This window comes from Haliotis rufescens, unplaced genomic scaffold, assembly GCF_023055435.1.
Source record: "Haliotis rufescens isolate VD_foot unplaced genomic scaffold, xgHalRufe1.0.p SCAF_9, whole genome shotgun sequence".
Taxonomy (NCBI): Eukaryota; Metazoa; Mollusca; class Gastropoda; order Lepetellida; family Haliotidae; genus Haliotis; species Haliotis rufescens.
In genome coordinates this window covers 36,219,507-36,234,424 of record NW_025964383.1, presented here as the reverse complement: position 1 = coordinate 36,234,424, position 14,918 = coordinate 36,219,507, and positions in this window count along the sequence as shown.

Below are 14,918 nucleotides of genomic sequence, written 5' to 3'. Positions count from 1 at the left end.
ATGTTGCCATAGCTGCTTGGGTTGCTGCACAAGCGCGTCTCAAGCTGTACGAGACCCTTGCCCTAGTGGGTCGCAGGGTCTTGTACTTTGACACGGACAGCGTCATTTACATTTATCGACCCAACGACACAAATCCAGAGCTGGGCCATTCGTTGGGTGAGTTTACAGACGAACTGGACGGAAACACCATCAAGACGTTTGTGTCAGGAGGCCCCCCAAACTATGGGTATGAGTTAATGAACCCCAGACCCGATGGAACGCGCACGACCTGCAAAGTGCGAGGGTTCACCTTGAATTACAGAAACCAACAACACCTCAACTTTGACACCATCAAAGGACTGATACTGGGACAACAGCCTGGGAAGGAAGGCGAGAAAATCAGCTTGGATTACCCTCATCAAATCATTAGTAAAGGACCTCGGCACAGGAACGCTCTTGTGACCCGGCCCACCTGAAAAGACTACAGCTCCGTTTACGACAAGCGGCGCCTCATCTACGACGAAACCACAGGGCTGCCTGTAGACACGCTCCCCTTTGGGTACAGAGACGACTAGATCATTTTTATTTCATACCATTGGGGGGTGTCACAACAGATCGAAAGTGAATCGACATGGACACCTACAGAAAAAAATGGATCAAAATCTGACCAATCAGAAGCCGCCTTTGCCCTGGGCGGCCCTCTGATTGGTCGAAATGAGGTTGTGCTTTCTCTCTCATTCTACAAGCCTGACCCTATGGAAAAGAAACACAAGGGTCGATCCAGTTTGGAAAAATTGAGGCTCAGACCAGGCACCGGAACGGACCAATCAGGAAGCAGGGTGTCAATGTCTTAAAACTGACAGACGCTCTCCAGTCATCACTTTTCACTGAACTGTCCAAGCAACAACATCGTCCCTCTGATTGATGTTCCTCATGTTGTGTTGGCTGTTGGCGTTTTATCTAGAAGAAACACGTGTTTGGAGAGAGTACCATGAAGTGTTGACACACATCCGTGAAGGCTTGGAAAGAAACAACGAACAGAAAATCCAGACAACATTATGTCGAAACTTATGAATGCCAAGACAGAGAGCGATTTGGGTGGTAAAGGGAGTGGTGAAGGGAAGGGTGAAATGACTGCTGAACTGTGGGGTGAAGTGTACGACGTGATGTGTGCGAAGATCAAGGCCGACGACGTGTACGTCAAGTAACGTGCGAAGGCCGACGAAGTGATGTGCGACATGATACGTTCGAAGATGAGGAAACTGACTAAACCCAAGAAAGTAGCACCGAAGAAGACGATAAAGAAGACCAAGAAGAAAGAAAACCAGCAGCAGCAACAGCAGCAACAACAACAGCAGCAGCAGCAATTGCAACCACAGTAGCAGCAGCAACCACCACCACCACAACAGCACCAGCCACCACCACAGCAGCAGCAGAAACGAAAGGCACATCCTTTTTGAAACCTGCAACACCTGCAAAAAGACGACCACAGAAGAAATTGTCTCTGAAGATCTCTCATTAAGAACAGCTGCAAGTACCATGCTATTCTTTGGGATGTGTATGCCGTTATGATGATGATGATGATGATGATGATGATGAAGATCATGAATGCATGACTATGATCGTGGGTATACTGAAGGGTTCTTTTCTTGTTGGATTGACAGGACACACATCCTTCCTTCCCCCGATGTCAGTTCAGCTCAGTCCGTGTTCGAACAGTGGTGGGAACAAATCCCTCGGGAGCCAACCTATTCGCCGAATGCGCCTGTGATGATGACTACCAGTGACGGTGATGATCATGAAGCGCTCAAGCTGACAGCCCTCCCTTCCATGGATCTGGACACACCCACCCTGCTTGATGCTTCTTTGTCACCAGCATCACCGGAGGATGTCCTCAGGTATGCCCATGGTTTGCAACGACGACGACAACGTTGACCAGGATCCTTATGAAGAAGCTCAACTCACTTCCCTAAAGCGTGAATGTAGTGCCTGTCGCCACAACAACATGTTAAGATACATAAGCTGCAACAGTGGTCAAGTGATGTGTCATGTCTGTTTCAGGGAGGTACCTGTTACTGATGGGTCCCTCACATGGTTGGGTCCTGTTTGGGACAGTATGATGGAGGACCACATCTTATGGTGACCCCATCTTATGGTGACCCCATCTTCACTCGAAGAGCTTGAAGATGGAAGATGAAAAGTTTTCGCGTTGTTGTTGTTGGGACATGCAAAGCACTCCCTCCTCAGTTGTCTTTTCGTTTTTCGTCTTTATGTATCTGGTTGTTGTTGTTCATTATTAAACAGTGATTGATTGAACTGACTCTTTGTGTCTTGATTGATCCGAACCGAGGGTGGAGGCTGAGTTGAGATGTCATCTACTTTGTCTGTCTGTCTGTCTGTCTGTCATGTCAGTGCACATGCTCCTTGTAAAAGTAAAGAAAAAAGTAATGAATAAAATATAAAGGAATAGATCAAAGAAAAAGGCCATGCTTGAAAGATCAGTTGCCTTGTAAGACGTGATGGAGTCCACATGGTGTTCAGACTCTGGGAAACAGTTCACTAGACATGATAATATGGAGAGACATAGGAGACGGTTCCATAAACCTCTGCAACCCCGCCAGGAAAACACTTCTCCTCCAGGAAGCTACTCTCCTCCACCACCACCGTCACCGCTGCTGCCGTGTGTCAGTCAGCCCAAACACACGATGACGTCACATTGTGATGATTATGATGATGATGAAGAGGTCATGACCTCCCGTTTGAGGAGAGGAGACTTTCATAAAAGCAGGCAAACGCCCAGACCTTCTTTCAATGGAGTCAGTCATGGGACAAAGATGGTCTATGAATGCCATGTCATCATCCCGAGATGTCCCCGATACCGAGGGGGTGTCTGAAAAGGCGAGATAACAAGCGAGAAAACGCACAGACTTTATGGATGACACACCTTGTGTCATCCTTTTCATCCTAACTATGACTCATTTCAAGAACGTCTGAGGTCTTTTCAAACATGGCCTAAACAGATGACCCAGACCCGTTTATGACATGGCCATGGCTGGCTATTTCTATCAAGGACGAAGTGGCCGTGTTATCTGTTATTGCTGCGGTGTGACACTCTGCCAATGGGAAGCCACAGACAAACCCTGGAAAGAACATCTGAAGCATGCCAAAGTCCCCTGCGAATACTTGTGTGTGTTTTGTCCTGATGGAGAAGTGAAGGAAAAATACAGACGTTTGGTGTCTGAAGAAGCAAGGAAAAGAAGAATCGAGTGTCTTGTTCACACCTAGTGACAAAGTTTCTTTTTTCCAAAGTTTACAGACGTTCATACCCTCGTGGTCACCCTTGTGTTCATAAAAATCACAGGGACGCCCCTAATCCTGTGACTTTTGTTTTGTTGTGTTGGTTCATGTGAACAAACATCTTTTTTTTTTAGGATGGAAAAAAAAAAAAAACAGGATGGAAATGCACACCCAAGAAAAAAAGGGATCGAAATCTGACCAATCAGAAGCCTGGGTTTTCCACCAATCAGAGGCCGCCTTTGCCTTTGGCAGCCCTGTGATTGGTCGAACCGAGGTTGTGCTTTCTCTCCCATGGTCATTTCGCTGCAGATTGCCCAGAACCCAGTCGAAAGAAGACTCCCCAGGGCCCATGTTACAACTGCCAATTCGTGGGTCATTTTGCTGCAGATTGCCCAGAACCCAGTCGAAAGAAAACTTCAGCACCACCGTCCATGTCGACACCAATGACACCAGTCACACAAGTGACACAAGTGCTTCATCTCATAGAAGCCATGCATATCGATGTCCTTGCCCTAAAAGAATGCATCACGCAACTCCATACAGGCATCACACCACGTCTAGGGAAAAGAAAACGAGACAGAAGCCCCTCAAGAAAACACCCTTCAAACGCCGTCATCGGTCCGAGGAAGAGGAGGAAGAAGAAGATAGATCATCTGAGCAAAGTGACTAACGCATGGGACATACTGCTCCACTGTTTTTCCAGTTTCCAATCGTTTCCAGTTTCCAGTGTTCCAGTGTTCCTACAGTTTTCTGCTGTTTCCAGTTTGCCGTCTCCCGAAAGAACGCTTTCATCCATGGCTTTGACGACCCTCAAACCAAAACAAAGAACCCACCACCAAAACCACCAACATCGTACTGACAAAGTTATCTCCCCCTGGTCCTGTAGTGTTTCCACCAACTACTCTCCACCATAAACGATGGAGCCATAATCTAATTTAGATCGGATCAGAGACCTATACAAGTGGAGTAGGGTTGTCTGATCACCTCCCCACTTTGTATTAGCCACTGCTTAGAACAAATCTAGAGCCTTCAGACATTTTGTTTTAAGATAATTAATATGTGGCTTAAATGTCAAAGGAGTGCCATGTAAAAATAGCTCTGGATCTTTATGATGCTTGTATTTCCTACACAAATGAATACAATTGGTCTTAGCTTTGGAAAACTTAAAACTATTTTCGAGACACCATTTTTCGATTTTGTTGAGACAAAGCTGCAACTGTCTCTCGATGATATGCATATTTTTGCCACAACATGAAATATTAAAATCGTCCACAAAAAGTGAACCATCAATGGAATCATTTAAAACCTTTGACAGACTATCAATCTTTATACTAAACAGAGTTACAGACAAAATACTGCCTTGTGGGACTCCCTGATCCTGATTATAATGGTCAGACAGGGTGGAACCCACAGGAACCTGAAATTGTCAGTCTGTTAAAAATTGGGATATAAATTGAGGCAATTTTTTAAAATACCAAGCTTCCAAGTGGTATCATACGCTTTTTCTAAATAAAAAAAGATTGAAACTGCATGCTGATTATTGACCATTGCATTTTTTATAAAGGATTCTAAACGTACCAGATGTTCAATGGTACTTCTACTTTGAAGGAAACCACATTGAATGTTACTTATAAGATTGTTAGTTTCCAAGTACCACAACAGTCGATTGTTTACCATTCGCTCCATGGTTTTGCACACACAGCTGGTTAGTGATATTGGTCGATAATTGGATGCATCAGTATGGTCCCTACCAGGTTTAGGTATGGGAACAACTATTGCATTACGCCAAGAAGGCGGAAAATTTCCTGACGTCCAGATCTGATCAAATATATCAAGATGCGTCTCTGAACATGAATTAGGCAAATGCTTCAGGAGCTGATAATGAATATTATCATCTCCCGTTGCAGTATCGTGCGCTTGACCTAGTGCAGTATTTAGCTCGTGGAGCGAAAATACCTCATTGTAATCTTCTCCATTCTGAGAAGTAAAATCAACCCTCTTCTTTTCCTGTTGTATTTGATAATTTTGAAACTTAGGATCGTAGTTGGAAAATGAAGAGTGTTTGGCCAGCATTTCACCTAATTTATTGGCAATGTCCGTGACTATCTGTTAACAGATGGTCACCGTCTTTGAGATGGTGAACACTCGATTTTGAACCTTTGCCTTTAATTTTAGCAATCATGTTCCACACCTTGGATATAGGCGTGCGAGAATTAATTTTAGGGACATAATTCCTCCAAGACTTATGCTTATTTTGCTTGAAGGTACGGCGTGCCTTGGCACTTATAATTTTAACATGATTTAAATTATATACAGTTGGATGTCGGCGGAAATATTTCTCAGCCTTTTTCCTTCTCTTCCTAGCCTGTTTGCACTCATTATCAAACCATGGTTTTCGAATGTGTGGATTTGCAGAGGACTTAGGGATGGTTATATCAGCAATTTCATTCAGCTTATCCAAATACGATTGGATTTGGTCGGTAAGAGTCCTGAACATATCAGGTGTTAATCTGTCTGTACAGAGTTTCTGAAAGGAAGGCCAGTTGGCCTTGGTAAAATTGTAGGTGGAACATCAGATGGATTAAGATGGATTAAGTGCTGTTGATATTGAGGGAAAATGGTCGCTTCCACACAAGTCATCATGGACTGACCACGTAATTATATAAATTCGATTAATAGATTTGAATCTGTTAGTGACAGATCCAAAGCAGAATAAGTTCCAGTAGCATGATGTAAATAAGTATTTTATCAATAACAGAAGATCCTCCAGTAGCTTTAACACCTGGAGGAGAAAATGAATGGTAGGAACTATACCGACGCAAATCAAAGTTATCAGTCTCTTTGAGATATGTATCCTGGAGACAGATTGCCGATGGGTTAAAATCTTGTATTAATAAATGTATTTGATTACAATTGGTCCTAAGACCTCTGCAATTCCACTAAATCAGTGGATTCATAATGTTCAAGTTACTGGTGGGTGAACAGGAGATCTACGTCCATTTCGAGGCGACTTACTTCTGTTGCGCCCAATAGGATGAGGAGAGACATCCATGTCCTCCAAGGTTTGATAGCGGTTGTACATTTGTATAAGGTCACGTTGACCCTTTGGTACACGATCTGATTTTTGTGAGTAATCAACATTTTTGTTTGCACTTTTTACAACAGGAGTTGGCTTTGTTGCCGGTGCGAGTGTTGGCGCTGGTGCTGCTAGAATGCTATTTGGAAAGTACATTGCCATTTGTATACAAGTCAGATGTGTCAACATTCACAATATATTGCTTGAATGCACGTTCACTCAATAAGCACTATGAAGATGTTTGCAAGGATTACAATGTCAAAGAAGCTGGCAAGAACATCTTTCTTGACTCTCGCCTAAGTGATAGAGATTCAAATGAACAGTACCAAATTGAAGGTTTCACCTTGTCCAGGAATGACTCACACCAGACTTCTGGTACTTACAGACCTCCACATGGTACTGCTGTCTACATCAGAAACTCTGTGAAACAGAAATCAGACAGTCCTAAGTTTATTAATGTAGATGGCATAGAACTATCAGTCTTTCATCTTGCAAGCAACTATTAAGGATCTTTTTAATAGAATAAGTTCTCATTTAATTATTCCTTTTTTAAAGAAATTGAACTCATTGATAAATTTTGAGATGTGTAGATAGTTATATTTTATAATATTGGTAGCGTGTAATTTGTAACTAAGATGGTTAGTGGCTGTATCCTCAAAGGGGGTTGAAGTAGCATAAAATTATTGTCCCCCTGAGAGGATATGTTAGACCACATCCTTCTATGTACCTTTATTCATGCCACAGTTTTAATCGTAGTATCTTTGATATTTTAATTGATGGCTAAAGGGATGATGTAAATCCTGCTGGGGAACCGTGCAGGTAGCAGAAGTACCGTAAGTCCCCACGGTCCCTAGTAAGGTGGCCTAACTTTGGTTGCTTTTGATCTATAGCCCATTTTTATATTGTATTGTTGAATGATAATGTATTCTTTTAAATAGTTTTTAACTAGTTTTAAAATCGAAACTGTGATACTCTAGTTATTATACTGTCCATCGTTGACAGCTTTTTATACATCTAAGTGTAAATTGTATTAATGTTCTCGTCACTATATGGCTGAAATATTGCCGATGTGACGTAAAATTTTAACTCACTCACTCTTGCAAGCCCTGTCCCAAACCTCATGATCTGTACAGTCTACAAACCTCCAAAGACACCAGTTTCTTCTCTTCTTGGTGCTCTGCAACAAGTTCACAACATATCAACAACACAATGCTTATGTTTTGGAGATTTCAACATTGACATTAGTGACAATACAGAATTCTGATGCTAAACATTAAGACCAGAATATGTCACAGTACGGTTTTCAAAAGCCCATAAAAGGCCCTACAACTGATTATGGAAGTACAATAGACCATGTCTATACTAGAGGAACTCTTCAGGTTGAATCAGGAACTCTGGAATGTTTCTTCTCAGATAACAAGCCATTGGTTGTCAGAGTAGTGTAGAACAACTTTGCCTCAGGTAACAACCATTATAAAACAATGTCATTTTGTCTCTGTTGTGAAAATGTCACAATATCTAACTATAGTTAGTTTCCTTGTATAAGGCGTTTGTGGGTGAGCTACATCCTTATGGCATTAGCGTTCAGACTGGATTTCTCCTAACAAAATGTTCTGCACAATTTGTTTCAAATGCAGTGCCATCTACTGTTGTTATTTCATTAAATACAAAGAAAATATAAACTCCTTAAAAAAATTGTTGTGCTCTCAGAGCACTCTTGTTGTATATATAATACTGGTGTGGATTCCATGTTTGTCAAGAGTATGGGATGTGTCAAGTAACGTTAATTTAAATTGTATTATATTATTTTACCATCGTGAGATATTTTCCTTTCCAGTTTTGGGGGCGCGGGTTCCGCGTTATAAAGTTTGCCATCGATTGATCTTTGTAGCCAATTAGTGATAATTAACCAGAACGGTATTTTTCTCACCAACAGTCAACTGCAGGAGATTATTGCCTAATGTATGCCAGCAGACAGTCCAGGTATCATATATATAACACTCAGCCATTTGTATAGTGTAATGTGCCACGGGAGCAAGTGACACGTGTTCACAGTCTATGAGATGTCGCTTCATCTTTGTAGCTCTAATTCAAGACTAAATCGGTTGGTTGGTTTGTTGTTTAACGCCGCACTCAGCAATATTCCAGCTATATAAGACGGCGGTCTGTAAATAATCGAGTCTGGACCAGACAATCCAGTGATTGACATCATGAGCATCAATCCACGTAATTGGGATCGATGACATGCATCAAACCAAGTCAGCGAGCCTGACCACCCGATCCCGTTAGTCGCCTTTAACGACAAGCATAGTCCCCTTTTACGGCAAGCATGGGTTGCTGAAGACCAATTCTACCCCGGAATCTTCACGGATCAAGACTAAATCGGGATATTGTGATTTAGAGAAAATTACTGAACAAACGAACCAATCTGTGTTTTGCAATCACTTGTAATCTATGCGTCCAAGCTGTGGATCAGCCTGACTATTTTCGTCACTATTGTCAGTCACAGGTTGGAGTTCTTTTGTACTTCTTCCGAGACCCGTGAAGATCCGGGGTAGAATAGGTCTTCAGCAACCCATGCTTGCCGTAAGTGTCCCGTACTGATGTTAACTTGATCGAAAGAAATCAGTTAGAACCAATACACTGCCATAATTGTATGTCAAATAAGATTAATTTAGTTGTTCATGTATATTTTGTAAAATTTCCGTTTTATCAGCATCTTTAGGGAATAGATGGTTCTCAAAGGTTGTAAGACTTTCCGCAGGTGATTTGAAAAAAAATCCAAACGAAAATGATTTCAATAATCATAAGAAATATCTGCTAAATGCATAGTCCACTGTACGGTTCCGACTGCGTAATATGCATGTGTTTATGAATCATTATCAGTGAATGAGTGAGTTAAAATTTGACGTCGCCTCGGCATTATTTCAGCCATATAGCGACGAGACCAGGTTAATATATTCACATTGTTGAGTGCGACGTTAAACAACAAACAAATCAAATTAACATATTCACAATTGAGTCATTTATGCAAAGTTTAACAACAATTTAAGAAACATCTTTGAGCACAACAATATCATGTATACTGTTTTTAAACACGGCTTTAGGCCACCAGTAACCAAAGCTAGGCCACCTCGCTGGGGATCAAGAGGACTTACAGTACCTCGGCTTCCTGCATGAGACCCCAGCAGGATTTACGTCATCACTTTAGCTACTGGTGTTTGTGCACAATACTAGCCAATATTAGTTGGTTGGTTTGTTGTTTAACGCCGCACTCAGCAATATTACAGCTATATGACGGCGGTCTGTAAATAATCGACTCTGGACCTGACAATCCAGTAATCAATATCATGAGCATCGATCCACGCAATTGGGATCGATGACATGCATCAGCTAAGTCAGCGAGCCTGACCACCCGATCCCGTTAGTCGCCTTTGACGACAAGCATAGTCGCCTTTTACGACAAGCATAGTCGCCTTTTACGACAAGCATGGGTTGCTGAAGACCTACTCTAGCCCGAATTTTACGATACTTTAACCTCCGGGACAGAGCCTTCAATAATATCATTTGATAATAGCATCACACCAAATTTAACAAGCATTTAATTATTCACATACATATTTAAAATTTATTGTACAGACCAATTTCTTTCAAGAAGCTGATAATGAGATGCCCGCTGACACGGGAAAAGAGATCTTTCAGATTTACGGTTTGATGATGTGAATCCCTTGCGATTGCAAAGTTGGTTGGTTGGTTGATTTGTTGTTTTACGCCGCACTCAGCAATATTCCAGCTATATGACGGCGGTCTGTAAATAATCGATAGGGTTCGCACAGAAAACTTGAAAAGCTTGAATTTCAGCGTTTCAAATGAAAAGTCCTTATTTTTACAAATTTAACCAAAAGTGCTTGAAAAGTACTTATTTTTAGCCGAAGGTACTTGAAAAGTCCTTGAATTTCGTTTTGCGTCCAAATTCAGAACAAAATCTCATAATTTCATATATTCAAGACACATAAATCGTGCATCACGTTTCTAACACTTAACTTTCGTGTGTTGTCATTATTGATAAGTCATTCGTAATGCCTCGGTAGATTCCGGACAGTTCCGTACAATTGGATAACTTCGGCATTGAATTTCAGAAACGTGTGCTTACGGAAATTACCGAATCGTAATAGTATGCGATGATTCGCGCGAGTGAGCTATTTTGAGAAAGTCAACAAGATTTTGATGAGCGGGGTTTCCAAATGCCCGGAAAGTGTTGCTTCAACAAGTCTTGGACTTCCAAATATAGATGGATACGCGAAACATCTGACATTTATAAGGCACATTGTATTTGTTGCCGAAAAGATATTAACATTGGTGCGATGGGCGAGAGTGCGGTCAAGTCACATGGTTGAAGCGAGAAACACTCCAGAAATCTGACACTACTTCCGGACACCAGCTTCGATATCCTTGGATTTTTAAAACGTGAAAAGCAGCCTGATATACACGGTAAGTGCAGCGATGCACTTGTTTTAATTGATGAGACCTCAAAAACGGAAAACACGCCTTCTACTAGTAGTGCTACTTCGGGTCTCTCGATCCCTGAAGCCACGACTCGACCGGTGACCGCGAGTACCGGGGGAAATTTAAATGAAGAAAATGGATGAATTTGCCTCAAAGTACGATGTCTTGCGTTCAGAAATTTTGTGGACTTTACAAACTGTCGTGAATCATTCTTCATATAAATCCAACGACACTATCTCAGATCTTTTTAGCGTGATGTTTCCAGATAGCGCGATTGCAAGAAAGTTCACGTGTGGGGAGAGGAAATCTGCCTATCTGTGCGTTTTTGGAATTGCCGACTTCTTCCAACAACCTTTCAATTTTAAAGGTTTTCCCCCAGAATTTTTTTTAACATTTGATTGCAGTGGTGTAAATGTTCTACCCCCAGACACATGAAGATTCCGGGGTAGAATAGGTCTTCAGCAATCCATGCTTGCCGTAAAAGGCGACTATGCTTGTCGTAAAAGGCGACTATGCTTGTCGTAAAAGGCGACTAACGGGATCGGGTGGTCAGGCTCGCTGACTTGGCTGATGCATGTCATCGATCCCAATTACGTGGATCGATGCTCATAATATTGATCACGGCGATAGGTCACTGTTTTAGAGACGACTAACGGGATCGGGTGGTCAGGCTCGCTGACTTGGTTGATGAATGTCATCGATCTCCCAATTGTGAAGATTCCAGGGTAGAATAGGTCTTCAGCTACCCATGCTTGCCGTAAAAGGTGACTATGCTTGTCGTAAAAGGCGACTAACGGGATCGGGTGGTCAGGCTCGCTGACTTGGTTGATGCATGTCATCGATCCCAATTGCGTGGATCGATGCTCATGACATTAATCACTGGATTGTCTGGTCCAGACTCCATTTACAGACCGCCGTCATATATAGCTGGAATATTGCTGAGTGCGGCGTTAAACAAGAAACCAACATGGACAACTGTCACAAGCTTGCAGTGTCTGACCCTTTCCCCATGCTGCAGCATATTGAAAAAAACTTACCTTGTACTTACCTTTTGTTGAAAAAAAAAACTCCATTGCAAACATAAGACATTAATACAATATATATCCCCGTATTATGGGTTTTCGAATGCTGAATAAACCTTCATAGTTTTCTCGCTAATCACGTGAACAACTGGAAAACTTTTCATTTACTTATAGGCTAAAAGACAACTTTATCTTAAAACAAGCCATCATCTGAGTATTAACAATTTCTGTGTGACGCCACAACCCACGTTATAGTGCAAGTATTCGTGATAGAAAACGGATGATGTTCGAAAACCTATAACGCTGAAAGCTCTGATCGAAAACAGGTTGTCCGGTTTTCGATATGTTTTGAAACGTTTTTTTAAAATTCTGATTATATTTTAAAGCGTAAGATGATTTTTCCGAGGACTACTGTTTTAAAAAACGCGATTTTCCGCGGAGATTTCACATCCCTGTCACTGGATCTAACTACCTAAAAATCGTGATCCAAGATATCTTGTTTCAACTGTGTCATTCGCCCAATAGCGCACATGCAAATCCATTTGCTTTTCTTGCATTTTGTGGTTTAGTGATTCATCAAAACATATGACAAATGCTTCCTTGATGTCCTTTCTGAATGATGGATGTGGTTGCTACTCATCATAGATGTGCTGACGAATGTTATATTTTACGTCCGTTTCCTTGGGTTAGAGTTTTTGTTTGTTTGTTGTTCAAAGCCGCACTCGGTAATATTCCAGCTATGTGACGGCGGTCTGTAAAATAATTGAGTCTGGACTAGACAATCCAGTAATTGACATCATGAGCATCGATCGACGCAATTGGGATCGATGACATGTATCAACCAAGTCAGAGCGGCGTTAAACGACAATCTAACCAACCAATCTAACTGATAGCGATTTATTTGAGTATTGACTTAAATATGATTTGCGTTTGTAGAGGTTTAAACGTTAAAAAGCCATTGTTAAACCTGCGTTGCGGATCTACGCACATTCAAGTGTGCACACCTGCTTTTACGTTTTTTAATTCCATAAACGCAAATACATATTGGAGTCGATTCTTATAAATAAATACGTCATCAATATTATTAGCTTCATAGGCTGCTTATTTAAATATTTTACATCATCATCAATTAAGGATCTTTTTAATAGAATCAATTCTCATTTAATCGTAGGTTTTTTAAAAGAAATTTAACTTTTTGATAAATTTTTGAATTGTGTACATAGCTATATTTTATATTGGTAATGTATAATTTGTAACTTAGATTGTCAGTGGCGATATCCTCAAAGGGGGTTGAAGTAGCGTAAAATTATTGTCCCCCTGAGAGGATATGTAAGACCACATCATTCAAAGTACATTTATTCTTACCTTGGTTTTAAAACGTAGTATATTTGTTTCTTTTAATGGTTGGCTAAAATTGCATACCATTACCAGCATCTGAAGGGTTGGTGTAAATCCTGCTGGGGAACCGTGCAGGTAGCAAAAGTAATATAAGTCCCCTCGGTCCCTTGTAAGGTGGCCTAACTTTGGTTGCTGGTGATCTATAGCCCATTTTTATATTGTCTTGTTGATTATAAATGTATTGTTTTAACTGTTATCAACTAGTTTTACAATTGAACCTGTGATATTCTAGTTATCTTACTGTCCATCGTTGACAGCTTTTTATTAAATCAAAATGTAATTATTATAACTGTTTCGTCGCGATATGGCTGAATTACTGCCGATGTGACGATAATTTTCACTCACTCACTATTTAAACATGAACACACCAGAAACATTAAGCAACATAAGCCATTCTATTTTCAGCCAATCGGGAAACAGTAGTCATTTAGTAGTTGTGGCACAAATGTTTTTAGTATATGGTGACATAAACGAGAAAAGATATGTTCATGTTTCGCCGATCAAATGTCATATGGAATTAATTGCAATGTATATTATTTATAAACACATGTTTATGAGAAAGTTGTCATCGTTCAAAGGATTGCTTTCAGCAGATATTTCAAATGATCATGGAAATTGTTTTGTCGTTTGTATACAGTCACGTGCAGATAAATGTGCAACCTTTATGATGCAATCTGTTTCTCGTAGCTACAGATGAAACGGCTCCTTTTATAATGCGCATTTATATATATATGAATTAATCACCTTTGACATATGTTTGTAGCAGTGCTTTGGTTCTGACATATTTCTTTGGATAAAGATAAAATTGAGTCAAGAGGCAACTTAAGGATTGGGTTGTCAGTCTTTCTGACTTGTTGATGCATGACAGTGTATCCTAATTACATAGTTTGGTATTCATGATCACCGGATCGTGTCGCAGTGTTTATTTGTTGTTTAACGCCGCACTCAGCAATATTCCAGCGTGTGTCGCTGTGGCACCGGAAGGGCAGAATACGCCCCTCTTTGTCCTCTACAGTGTAGGCGATACAAATATATCTGACTCGTTAAAGCAATCGAGTTACAGTTTATACGATTTCGAAGTTGAGCGACCCGTGAAGAATGAATGAATGGATGAGTTAACGTCACATCGGCAATATTTCAGCCATATCGTGACGAGAAGTTATACATTTTTAATACATATATATTTAACCTAAATAAAACCTGTCATCGATGGACAGTAAAATTACTAGAATATCACAGATTTATATTTAAAACTAGCATACAACCATAAAAAGATATCACTAAATGAAACAGTACATTTTTTTATAAAAAGGGCATAGATCGCAAGCAGCTGAAGGTAGATCACCATGCTAAGGTCCATGGGGACTTACAGTACTTTTGCTACCTGCATCGATCCCAGCCGGATTTATATCATCCCCTCAGCTGTTGGCGATTATTGACAAATTTAGCCAGATTAAAGGAACATATATTCTACGATTAAAATTGTGGTGGAAAAAAATTATTTTGAATGACGTGGTCTGACGTACCCCCTCTGGGGGACAATCATTTTACACTACTTCAACCCCCATCAAGGGTAAAGCCACGAACAATCTCAGTTAACAAGTTTCTTTCTGCCAATTCTCAAATGTTTATTAAATACA